Source organism: Harmonia axyridis, chromosome 5 (assembly GCF_914767665.1).
Source record: "Harmonia axyridis chromosome 5, icHarAxyr1.1, whole genome shotgun sequence".
Taxonomy (NCBI): Eukaryota; Metazoa; Arthropoda; class Insecta; order Coleoptera; family Coccinellidae; genus Harmonia; species Harmonia axyridis.
The window spans coordinates 26,457,984-26,472,468 of record NC_059505.1 but is presented as its reverse complement, the minus strand read 5'-3'; positions in this window follow the sequence as shown (position 1 = coordinate 26,472,468).

The window sequence follows — 14,485 nt, the reverse complement described above, 5'->3', positions numbered from 1 at the left end:
AACGCAAGTTCAACTATAAAAACCCACACTTTGTGATCCGTCGAAATTCAAGTATAAAATCGCTCATCAGGATATAAAATATATCATATACATAAATTTTTAGAAGTCACCTCCAGAGATGATGATAGCATAAATCAGATCTTCAGATCCGAATTTTAATTTCTCTATCATAATTTTTTATCAACCAACAAAACTTCAGATATGAATTCCGAGAAAAGCAATCTCAATAAAACAACGATATCAATTTTGCACCTTTCAGCATCGTTTTTCATCAAGATCTACCGCCTTATATATAAAATCGAGTTGTATCTCTTCTGGAACGACATTTTTTGAGCTAATTAACTGCTTTCGTTTTATTTACGTTTGGGAAAATTGCCTTTTAAATCACTAGAGGCGAGCTCAGTTTTATTGGGTCATTGGATCGGACAGGTTATGGTCACCGAATTAATTTCGTTCGATCAGGGTTGGCCTAGCATTCGAATAAAACGCAAATTTTACTCTTTTGATCCCAACTGATTTTTAATGAAATAGACTTTTTCAAATGTTGGTCCTTAAAGATATCACGAGAATTCATTTTGGATGTCAATGAAGTAATTAAAACGACACAAGTTATGCTGCATAATATTCCTTAGGGATTAATATATAACTAAGAGGAATTAGTATCCCTTATCCATTTTTCTAAATACAAATTTCTTAGATTAATAAACTAACTCAAAAAAGTCAGTGGTAATCGGGTAATGTTTATTTCAAAAATTGAAAGTCTTTTATTTATTATAATTACATATTACAATTGTTCAAACATTTATTCACAGACCAAAAAAATCGAAATAAAATGGTGACAGAAATAGAACAACCTGATTTTAAAATGTCTTCGATGTGCTGATTTCCAAAACGCCACTAGATTTTTTCTATCAGCTTGAGTTTTCGAGATATAGAATAAATGATGTTAGTTGTGATAGGTACCAGTGGAAAATGAAAAAATGAATACCTCTTTTACCACCAAAATTTAGCCAAATATTCACCTAGAATTAGTAGAATTATATCTTATACTAGGTAAATTGCTCCCGTTTAATTCCATGCACTAAATAACTTATTTTTCTCTTGCAATTTCCCATGTCCCTCTCCTTCCATATCAGCTTCATCCCAACTAATTTTAAAGTCAAGAACATCATTCCATGGTTGTATCTGATTTAGTATATTATTGAATTTTGCAAGTAAAGTTGTGCTTGTGGTATCATAGTGACTATATGGTGATGAGAAGGAAGAGATAATTAACGTATCAATCATTAAAATATTAGTGAGATCTAAGCTCTGTGTGAATTTTGGTCGTTTTTAGGATAAAATCAAAACACTGAACTCAAACAATGGTATCCACAAGCAGACGTAGCTGTGTAAATCTTTTCGATATAATTTGTTATGTAGATATGTGGCGAATACACAAAACTATTTATAACTTTGTGAAAAGAGCTTACATTGCTTATTTTGTTTTTCATTCGGGATATCAGGATAAATCTTGGGTTTTACATTTCGTATGTAAAACATGTGTTGAAACGAAACAGGACAATTGGATAAAGGAAGTATAATACCTTAAGTTAAGTGTACCAATGTTATGGAAATAACCGCGAATCTATCATGAAGATTAGAATTTGAAGGCATTAATAGAAACAATAGACACAAATGGACATACCCTGATTTAGATTCCGCAAGAAGAGTTGTATCTGGAAGAAATATTCGTTCCATCCTTCGTTAGTCTTACTGGTCTCCCAGAAGATGCTACAGAAACATCGTCTAATGGACATCAAAAAATTCAATCTGATGACGGCAGCTAATTTGAAGCAGTTTTAGCAACTCAACACTGTTTCAATCAAAAAGAACTGAACGACCTCATAAGAGTTCTGAATCTATAAAAGGAGTCTGCTGAAATACATCCAGATAGAAGGAAAAAATAGTATATAGTGCAACGAGTGGGGAAAGTCCAACTCTTCTCACGAGTGTGGAAGTTTGTGGCACGAGCCTGAACACACGGCACGCAAACACACGAGTAAGAAAAGGACTTTCTCTACATGTTGCACACTATACTTCTCCTACAAGTCTACAAATTTAAATAATTCAAGTAATTTAATTCAAAATGGCCTTCGTTGGCAGCATCTGTTCATTTCTTGTAGTTTCATAGAAACGACTTCTCAAAAGTCCAATTTCATTGGTCTACCATCAAGCGAAGTGTGGGCAAAGTGCCGTATGGAATAATATTTCTCACATTGTGAGCAATACGCATCGTTTTGAAATTGAGTAAGCTATGAAGAATACACTACTTTCCATTGCAGTTGTAGGAAAACGTGCTTTATCGAGATACTAATACTACATCTTATCGTCAAAGAGATAAGGATCTGCAACTTTTTTTCGAAGAGGGAAGTAACCTGGTATTCTGTAAGAATACGAAAAAAATATCGGCAAAAATGGATTCGAAATAATACACTCAAGAAGATTCACGGCTTTTCTTCGAATGTTCAAAATGAGGTCTTCTAGGTAAACTTGAAGGCGGAATATGAAACAATTGCTTTAATTTCAAATATTCCATTTAGAAAATGGCTCATATTTCTATGGAATAATTTATGTCTGAAACTAAATACTCATAACAAAAATTTCGCACAATATATACTGTATAAACAAAAAAGTGTAACAACAATTTTCGTAACAAACTTCAAACTAACCTAAGTAGCTAGGTATCTACATATTTTATCAAAATCAGATAGTCAAACGCAAAATATCGAGCTCCAGGTAATTCATAGTTTGCGCTTGAATAAGGCCGAAAATTTTCATGGAACCACTTTTGATGAAATCAAAATATACATAACAAATTTTATTAAATTCGAAAAAAACCAAACAGACAACACAAAACCAAACTTGTTCAGGATGATCTGAAATGCATTTTGCGACCAAAAATGTCCAAGAAAAGCAAACATCTTCTTCCCGAACATGATCTCAAAGCTTTCCCTAGAAGGAGCAAAATTCGTAAGCAAAATATGAAGTCATATTTCCAATACGATCCTGCGCCTTCTTTTCTGTCGCTCGTCTGTTCCGACAATTTATGTACTTGAAGCAGCCGAATGTTAAAGTATGACCGAATGGGGTCACGTTTATGTATCTGTGTTGAATTGTAATGGGCCAAATTATCGTCAAGTCAAGTACATATTCTCGAACTTCCGTCCAAAATGTTTCCAAATTCGACGATTATGTAACACGGCCCTGAAAAGAACGTGGCTCTTTTTGGCGAATTTTTGGCAATATCAAGAATGTCGTTATTCGTTCCTTACGTCAGGAATGAAGCTGATGAAATTACAGAATTGGCTTTTTTGTGCTGACGTGCTGAATATAAACGGTCAGTTTATATAGATGTCTAACTTTAACTGTATATCAATTGAACAAGAACCTGGAATAGATGATTTGAGAAATTTGCTCAAAATTATAGGCTATTTGACTAAATAAAAAAAAATTTCAAATTTATTTTAGAGTGTCATAGATTAGACTTCTGAAAACAATATAGATAAATTATATACAAATAATATATCGTCGGTTAACTGCCAAACCAAGATAAGTACATTTTGTATAATATTTGCGTTAAGTGCATTGTCCTTGCTAAATTTTCCTGATTTCTGGCATTAATTATGTTCACAGCATCACAATCAATGCAACTTTTTCACTTATCAGAAGGTTTCCTCTCATGAAGTTGTTTTATTGGAGGCAGAAACTTTCAAACCTCATTCATAAAACATTAACAAAATGTTGAAATCGCGTTTGTCGAAAATCGTGTTTATGGCGCCCTCATCGGCAGTAGATAGAAACTGAAGATGTTGATTCAGAGCTTATGACACTTTAAATCATAATTCGAACAATTTCTCAATATGAATGAAAACCTGCTTTGGAAATTGAGAAAAAACTGTAATATTGATTACAATTCATTCAATATTTAGTGAGGTTTTGCATTTAAATTTGTTAGTCCTTGCATTCAATAAAAATACTCTACGAACTTTGAAATACTTTTTATTCCACATAATTATACAAATTGATATTTGTGAACAGATATTAAATTAATAATTGAATCATGTCAGATATATCGTTTTGTATCAATTAACTATTGAAGAAGGAAACATTTAATTGTAGTTTTGACAATAAAATAGTAATTGCTGTGATTACTGGCAGAAATCCAGGAAATCGAAGGGTTGATCTGGAATTGGAATCTTGAATTCTTAGGTAAAATTCCAACATAAGCCTTTTTGAACCTAGAACAAAGTAAAAATTGATGTTGGCTGAACAGAAAGTATGTGAGATGATAACAATAAGACAATATGAGGTGAAAATATAGCTATTTCACTTATAAAATGAAGTACATTTCTAACATTTATCTCATATGAAAATATTTTTGGAGCCACCCGAATGAAAATATTTGTTTGAATCGACAGAAAGTCATGACTATGTATTCAACGGATAATGAGTTGGACTCCACTTGCGGTCAAATTTATTCTATCATGTGTACTTACACCTGAACCTGAACTAATATCCGACATTAATCCAATTAATCTCTGTACTGTAATTAAGACTATGCAACAAACATTGATCATTTTAGTTCACAAGTACTTCTCAATTACATTCTTTATGTTATAGTCAACTATACTACTCGATTCATCTTGATTTTGGCATTGGAAATAAACTAGTATTTAGTTATCAATCTAAACATCCACAATTGAACATTCTGCTTCATTCAACTCAGGCGCGGATCCAGGACCCACTTTTGGGGGGGGAACTTTTCGATACTTCCGCCATTTTGGGACGTCATTTTTTTTGCCGTTCATAAATATGGGTTTTCAAAAAATGTATTGAAGATGAAATGAATAGAATAAAAAATGTCCCCATACATTTACTTGTACATATTTTCAAATTATACACTGTGTCCGTAAAGTATGGAACAAATTCATTTTTAGCTAAAAACAGAACATTTTAAGAAATAATCGTGAAACACGTCAATTTTTTTTTCAATTTACTGTATTTTAAAATAATAATCTAATATACAGCGTTAATTACTTTCGAGTAATGACGTCACCGTCATTTTTTTCAAATGGAACACCCCCATTTTGTCTCAATTTTCCGATGACTCTAGCTGAGCTGATTCCAAAAATGTATCACATATTGATTTCAATTGGTACAGGACCAATTGGAATCAACATGTGATACATTTTTGGAATCAGCTCAGATAAAGTAATCGGAAAATTGAGACAAAATGGGGGTGTTCCATTTAAAATAAATGACGGTGACGTGATTACTCGAAAGTAATTCACCCTGTATATTAGATTATCATTTTAAAATACGGTAAATTAAAATGAAAAATCGATGTGTTTCACGATTATTTCTTAAAATGGTCTGTTTAGCTAAAAATGAATTTGTTCCATACTTTACAGACACAGTGTATAAAGTAACAAAGTGTATTAGTTTTTTGACATTTTCTATGTCACTTGTGTTCAGTAGATTATGTAATTTAAATTTAATCATAGAAAGATACAAGCTTTCACTTCAAAATGGACCACTTTTTTCTTCAAAATGACACTAGGTTCACTCTTTGTTTTCCAGATGCAGGGTGTTGGAGTTTGATTTTTTCAAGTTTTTTCTCATAGCACCTGTGCTTTACAAGATATTTAACTTGAATTTGGCATAGATATTCTAATTTAAAGTTTTCATCATGTGATCGAGTATTAATTTTGAATACAAATCTACAGGGTGATAGTTTTTCTGGAACAGTGCCCGCTCTTTTCCTCCAGAAATTTTTTTTGGAATGAGTTATTGGTTTGAGACCTTTTTTAATGATGAACTATAGATTTTTGTTACAACAACCTGACCTTCAACCCTGTCAAGAAAATAGTTCATTTTTTTTGGAAGACTACTAATGGGTAGTTTAGAAAAATGTTAAAAGGATATACTATGATAATACTCAGAAAACGTGATTTGAAATGCAAAAGCCAAAGTTTGAGGTATATTTATAATAAAAATTTGTTCGATTCCAGATGTTACTACAGCACCATGTCAAAAATTGTTGCATTGGTAGAATGCGTACTCAAATTATATTCATTTAACATTAGTGGAATACCAATGAAATATTTTGATCTTTACCATTATACAAACAGAGGTTTATATATATTGGGCAGGTGAACAAAAATAAGAACATCAAAGACTTGTTGAGACTAAATTTGTCCTAGTACAATACAACAATTATATTTTGGGGTCACAAAAAAATTTCACAATATACAAATTAATAAATAGAAAACAACTGCTTATTCTGGTCGTCTACACTCTAGTATTCATATATTTTTCCCTTTCCCTCTTCTTGGGGTTCATAATTCTGATTGGTGAATTGAAATTAAAAACAATTGCTGAAATATCAGAGATAACGCCTGAAGATCTATACCCATCAAAGAAGCCACACTTCACACAAAAATTGATGGTTTGTCAAAGAGATACCGACAAGATTTATGAAGTGCAAAAAAACTCTTGGAAATCGGGGTAAGCAGAGAATCACATGCCGATGCGCGACAGTAATATTTATGACTCAATTGCGGCATCTTTGAACATGTTTATTGCGGAACGTTTGAACCTATATATTGTTCCATATTCATATTATTTCTAACCTTATTGCATTTCCATTCCGTATCCGTACTTTCAACATCTTTGTTTCAGAAATTGCGCCAAATTTTTGCTGATCTTGTAATTATTTGAGCCTTAGTATGTCAAATTCTAGAAGGGCCGGCAAAATTTAAGAGGTGCCCGGGCCATTTGGGGGGGGAACGTTCCCCCAGTTCCCCCCCCGTGGATCCGCGCCTGATTCAACTCACTGAATTTGTTTTCACATTAGAATAATAATTATGGTCTTTGTTGCGTCAAGTGAATTTCACACAAACTTTACGGGCAGTTGAATATTCAGAAAGACGCATCATTTAGGTCGAAAAACCAACCCCAGCAGGTACAGCGAGGGCTAAAAGTAGAACAGGAACACCCTGGCGCCACATTGTCGCTACATATGGTCATCCTGAAGTCACATCTAAGGGCAAGGAATGAAGACGTGGACCAATCAGGGACTTGGATTGCGCTTTGGTATGCAAAATCCAGAGCGACGCTTAACATCCCCAGGAAATTGGGGTACCATAGATTCAGTACGCTCGTAGCTGTTACCTTGTAAACACATAACTTGTACAGTCAAATTCAATATATTAGTTAAGAAATCCGGTGTTTCATTATCCCAATTTAATAGAATTACAGTTGATCGATTCAACCAAAAACAGTCTTTTTGAAAGTATGTCCATCATATGCTCTAGAATAAAATTATCGAATAGCAAATAATTAGAAATCGTCATTCACATGAAAATTTATTTCAATATGTATTATCATTATTATTTTTTAGGTCGAGTTTCCTACGGTAAGTGTAAGTTTGAATTACCTGAAGAAGAAAACAATAATATTCGGTAGGAGCAGTCATTGACATTGGTGTAATTTTACAACGAAACTATTTTGTAGGAACTTTTGTGAAGATGAGTGTCGAGAGTGATCTGAAAACAGAATGCTAACTAACTAATGAAGTATCTTCATATCATCAGAACTATGCCAAAGCTCAATAATTTGTGATCCAATTGTAGGAATTGAAGTGAGCTTATTCAAATACCTTTATTATCGAATTAAGTTGGCTAGTGCTTCAATTTTTTTGAATCAAATTAGTCGAAATGTATGAAAACATATAAATAATACTTTAATTCTTTCATAATGGTCGATTTTTTTTTAATGATCATTCAAATTATTTTTGAGAATTAGGTTCTTTGAATTTATGGCACCTATATTTATGGAATTTATTGTTCATAATGGAGAAACTGCAATATTTGGATGAAATTTTTGTTAGTAGATGATTCATCATATCAATGAAAAACTACACTGCCCAAAAAAATTAACGCACATTCTGCAAATCTCAATTTTAATGAAAGTTAACTCTACAGTCTACATTGACTTTATAACTTATTTTTTATGTTCTCTCGGGAAGGTTTTGAACGAAACAAGACACATTAAATGGAAGAAAAATTCAGGATTTCACCGAATCTTATGTGAAAGAAGAGGAATAAACAATTTTCAAAATACTCGAATGCTTATAATGATTTAATACTTGGTATTTCCACCCCTTGCGTTAATTACAGCTCGGCAACGACTCAAAATGAGTGATCTTAAAATGTTCTGATCTAATCCTTCCCAGATTTCTCTGAGTTGGATTCCTAAGTCATTAAGAGTAGCTGGATGATTTTCTGAACTTCTCAGCCTTCTATTTAGGTTATCCCAAACCTACTCAATCGGATTGAGATCTGGACTTCTTGCTGGCCATTCCATTCAAGAGACTTCAACCTCTTCAAGGTATTCCTGAACGATGCGCGCACGATGGGGTCTGGCATTATCGTCCATAAAAATGAAATTTTCACCAATGTATGGGGCAAATGGCACTACATGCTCTCGAAGAATGTTCCTTATATACCTTTTAGCCTTCATAGCTCCATTATCAACGACCACTAGTTCTGTGCGAGCAGTCAAAGATATTCCACCCCATACCATAATCGATCCTCCCCCGAAACCAGTAGTATTCAGGAAATTTCACTGAGCATATCTTTCATGTGGACGTCTGTATACAAGGGAACGTCGATCACAATGACAGAGGCAGACCCTAGACTCATCTGTGAAGAGAACTCTTTCCCAATCAGCCTCTTCCCAATGGATATGCTCTCTCGCAAAATCCAAACGCGCCCTTCGATGGGCTGGGGTAAGAGCTGGGCCTCTTGACGCGACACGTGACCTTAAATCATATTCTCTGAGGCGATTTCTTATTGTCTGAGTGCTAATTTGCACCCCATGAGTTTGCTCAAGCTGATTTTGAAGGAGGCGAGCAGTTGCAAACCGTTGTTTCAACGAAGAAACTCTCAAGTAACGTTCTTGAATGGCAGTTGTTACCCGTGGTCTACCCTGTCCTGGTCTTCGGACATTCATACCTGTCTCCCTGAATCGCTGCAACATTCTGGACACACTTGTATGGGAAACTCCAAACCTTTCTGCAATTCTTGTGTATGTCCACACTTCTTCTCGCAAAACTACCGCTTGGGCATATTCCTCTTGGGTCAAATTGCGTGTTTCGCTTTGCATAGCGATCAAATGTAAAAAATCAAACGAGAGAAAAACTATTGATCACTAGAATTGATCGAGAACAACTGATTTCAGAATGGCGCCAATACATTCAAAATCTGATAATCTCATCTTTTTTTATTCCTGCTGGGAAACAACATCTGTATTGAAGAAAAACGTTGAAAATGGATAACATATGCATGCATAATTCTGATGAAAATGATTATCATTGAGAACACCTTCAGTTGTAGAATAAATTTGAGATTTCCATAATGTGCGTTAATTTTTTTGCGTAGTGTATATTCCAGAAAATCATTTCCTTCTATTGAACCATTTGCGAACTGAAAGATATTTTTTTGTGAGTTTTTAACAGCATGTATTTCTTCAACTGAGCCGAATCGGATAAAATTATAACAGAAAAAAGTGTTTCTTTTGACCTCCTGAATATTTGTACTAGATTCACCCTGTATAATAATAATCTATTAAGCTATAGCTATATGTGGTCGCTAAGGGTGCACCGACGTGAAGTAATGAATTTTTGAACCGCCTAGGTGTATACCTACAAACTCATACATATTTCAAAAATTCGTGGACTAACATATTATTCTTGAACAAGTTCCGATCATTTGCAAATAGTCGCCGTTCAACAGAGGTTGAACGTAGCTGCTGGCAATTTGTCTCGTAAAATACTTTCGAGCTATACGAAAGGTTGATGGTTTCGAGAAATCAGACTTTATCGAATTGAGATTGATTAAACTTGTGTGGTCTGACTACAAGTCAGTTGAGTGAGCTTTTATACGGGTGGCTGAAACAAAGACAACGCATAGTGACATTTTATTGGTTCGGGACGTTCGGGTTGTAAAACACAACGGTCTCTAGGAGTAGAATTGAATTGAGAGTGTATAGGAAATTTGATTCTCAAGCTTCTGTCCGTGAGCAAGAGAACCCAATAAAAGTAAACGTTGTTTATTACAAATTTGAAAACGACAGAAGCACTGACATGGAGTCAGGTGTTTTTTTATTAAAGAACTTTTGAATTAATGTCGCAAATATTGTTATAAAATAAAACTATTCAATTAACCAACAATTAAAGGGACATACCATCGAAACAAAAAATTATATGATATTTTGTCCATTTCGAAGGAATCTATCTTATTGAAACTTAAAAATTTTGGAAAATAAATTTTGCATCTTCTTGCAGAAAATTCGGCTCCCACTGAACAATTTTTTTTAATAGTCCAATAACATTACCCTCCCCAAATTTCGCTTCAATATTTTTTTCACTATATTGCAACTGATTTCTGAATTTCAATTCAATTGGATGCATATTTAAATGATTATGGATAAAACCAAATTTCATAAAGGTATAACTTCAGAAAAAACGAATGTCTCTAGGCTTTAGAACATTTCTTTCGAGAGCTATAATGAACACTGTACAGGAACCCAATTATTTAAGACCATTTTCAGCTCGAAATTCAAACATTGCAGATATTCGGGTAGAATCAAATCCTGCTTATGGTGAAGATTTACCTTCATTCATCATGTTGCGAGCATCACCTTGACCTGTCAAGATATTTCTTCTGTCAAATGAAAGAATTTTTGAAGCCGGTATTGTCAGAGAGTTTCTAAAATGGATTGAGTTTTTAACTGATCGCTGTGTTTTTGAGAATTGATAATAATTGCAGTTCCAAAACGAAAAGTATAGTTAAATGTTGGGAGTTACAATGGTCTCTGATTTGGGACCGATAGATTTTATCTTTCCATAGATAATACTACAAGGGCGATCTCGTTTTGGCCATTTCTCCATATTGGCCAAAAATAGCAGTTTTGTGGAGCTCTACTGAGACAGAATTTGTTTTCAAGTTCAATTCTCTTCACCGGTCAAGTTCATGGCTTTTCGAAGGAAATATCTAGCGAAATAGATGCTATAAATATGTAACAAAACTATTCTCCACACACTTTCTCAGTAGAATAGATTGGTTTAATCATTTATTCTTTATTGCAATTAATTTTGGAATGCCTATCTATGATGATCTGTGAAAAAATATATATAAGATATAAAAATTTATATCTCATGTTGTATATTTTTGATATGAAAAAATTGAGGATTTTATTTCTTCCAGAAATTCGTATGGTTTATATTGACAAAAAAAAATATAAAAAAGAAGAAACAAATAAAATATTGCTCAGAAAAAAGTTCTTGTCAATAATATCTGAATACCAGGAAAACTGTAACATAATTTATACTGATGCTTCCAAGACAGAAAATGGTGTTGCAAGTGCTATATTTGTCGATAGTACACCTCATTCATGGACTCTCCACCCAGCCTCCAGTATTTGCACGCCATATGGCAGGCTTTAAAATATTGCGATATATCGAACAGATCATCTCACGTAATTTGTACGGATTCACTGAATTCCTTGGAAAGAATCAAAAACCCCTTCAACACTGATGGCCTGACCAACCAGGTTCATGCTTCTCTTTCGTGTCTAAGACAGCAAGCAAAAGATATTGTATTTGTATGGACACCAGCTCATACTGGGATACCTGGAAATGAGGCTGTAGATAGAGCAGCCAGAGGAGCAACCACCTAAGAAACTTGTGATGTCATTATGATCGATCAAAACGACATTAAAAATATTATAAAGAAAAATTCATGCTTGAATGACAAGACGAATGGGACCAGAGTAACGAAAAACTCAAAGAGATTAAAACAACTACAGCAAAGAGAAAAAGTTGCCTGATACTGGGGCGTAGGGAGGATGTTTCTCTAACTAGGTTGAGAATAGGGCCTACAAACCTTACTTAGCTCTATATGCTATGAGGGCTCAACCAACCCAGGTGTCTAGAATGTGATGAAGTACTTACCGTTAAGCATATATTGATAGACTGTGATTAATATTGTAGCATTTGTAATGAATTGGGTATGGGTGCAAGTGGTACAACTATAGGGGAGGTTTTGAAAGAGAACCAGGAACCTGAAAAAAAGTAGTCGAATTCTCACGAAAAACTCGGTTACTGAAAAAAAATTTGATATATTCACTATTATATTTATTCAAACATTTTATTTGTTCATTTAGATACATACATATTGGACTGTTCATTTACAAAGATATTTATTTTTTGTTTATTTATTTACACTTCTTTCACATATTTATATATTTGTCTGTTCACATTTTTCTTCACATATTCATTTATTTACATAGTTATATATTTATATACTCATAGATAACTTATTTATATACTCATTCATTTGTTTGTCTGTCTCAGTATTCGTTAGTGTGTCGATGGCTTTTTCGAATCCTATAATTGAGTGCCTGTAGTGTTTGAGAACTCATTTCCTTTTTATATATTTTCAATTTAACACAGGCTAATGACCATAGCAGTCGATGCCTTCATTCAAAGTAAAAAAAATAGTAATAGAATGTTTTTGTTTCATGTTCATATCACAAATAATAAAGAAGTTATAAGACATTTTCATTTCGAGGAATTCTCCAATTTTCTCCTATAGCTTGACAGAACAGTTGAATTATAAAGGTTGTGGTTTTTACTGAATGAAGTAAATCGAAAATTTAGCTCGAATCTGTGCCATCCATTTTTTTATAGCTCAAACGGATTCTGAGATCGCCTTAACTAGATAACGAATTTTAGACACCCGGGCGATACTTGCTACTGAAATCATACAATTTGAAGCAACTGAGAAATAGAAAAAAAATTCGAAATTTCAAAGCCATTTGAGGCATCTTCCGATCCAAAGGACGCCATTAAATCTAAAACACTAACAAGAATCAACTTCTCACTTCGATGACCAATCCATCTCCACCCATCTACACGGGTGATTCATTCGGCGCTTTCTTCTTATTTTTATGGGTTGCAAATTTTTCAGCTCATTAGAGCAGAATGACTCATTATGACCCGTTGTTTGAAGACTGTTTGTTTGCATTTACCTGACGGGTTTACTGTCGGGACATTCCGCTTCTAATATGGCAAAGAGCGAGTTCAATGCAAACAGCATCCATTCAGTTTATTGCCAATATAAGTTATTCCTTTTTCGTACATGCAAATTGTAGGTAATTAAATCGAGGAGCAATGCTTTATGGCTTTATATTCGGCCCGAGATACTCCTACGTTGGGATTCACGCTAAAGCACTTCTTTACTGTCAATTCACTTGCTTTGATAATAATCTACAGTTTGCGCAAAGTTAATCTGAGTTTTTGAAATTTGTTGGCACTTGGATCACATTTCGCTGTGACCCATACACATTTTTATAGAAATGCAACTGTCTTTCGGCTTTCCTAAAGATGGCTGTCAAATTTTCAATCATATGGTCTTTCTTCGACAGTGCCCCATAAAAATACTACAATGAACCTATTTGCAGCATTTAGGCATTCTAGACTGCCATTGATATCACCTATTTGCAGCATTTAGACATTTCAGACTGCCATTGATATCACCTATTTGCAGCATTTTGACATTCTAGACTGCCATTGATATCACCATTTCGGCTGCAAATTTGACCATTATACATTTGACGTACTGTATTGTTGTATTGGGGCGAGCTATTTTGATTCATCCTGTGGCAAACAAATACCATGTTCCAAGAATAATATGACAATGACAGACAGACAGGTCAATTTTCATTCGGAGGGAGATTATTTGAGGGGGGTGCTGGGTCCGATTATTTCCTTCAATGGGGTGTCAATAGAGGTCGAGTGACTTACAATCTTAAATGTTTCGCATCAATTCTCTTCATAAATAAGATAAAAATGTTGTTTATTTATTTTTGTTTGACTGAAAGTAATGTATGAAGAGCATTAAGTGATCTATTCGAATAAATTAGATGTTGAGTTTGTCTGCGTAATTTCCAAAAAGTAACACTTTATTGAATTACATATAAATTACAAACCTTCAAAATACCTATATTGCTATTTAAGCTTCTTGAGATATTGTCTTGCCACCCTCCATTAGAAGATGATTATACTTCCACTAATTAACAATCTCACGACGTTCCCCTCTAAAGTATGATATACTGTGTAAATCAGGCTTTAGCCTACACCAAAGGAGTGGGGGTCAGATGTGTCAAGAGAACACAGAACAATCTAACCTGAGGGAGGTAGTGTATTGTAATGGCTCGAGGTAGAATATAATATAGAGTTTCCAAATGAAAATATTAGTGAAACGTATTAAAAAAAATAGGTCATATTTTTTTCCAGTTGATCCTTAATTATTATACAACAAACTAATATTACACCATCCGAATGAAATTTGAGGGTGGACACTACTCTGATGCTTTC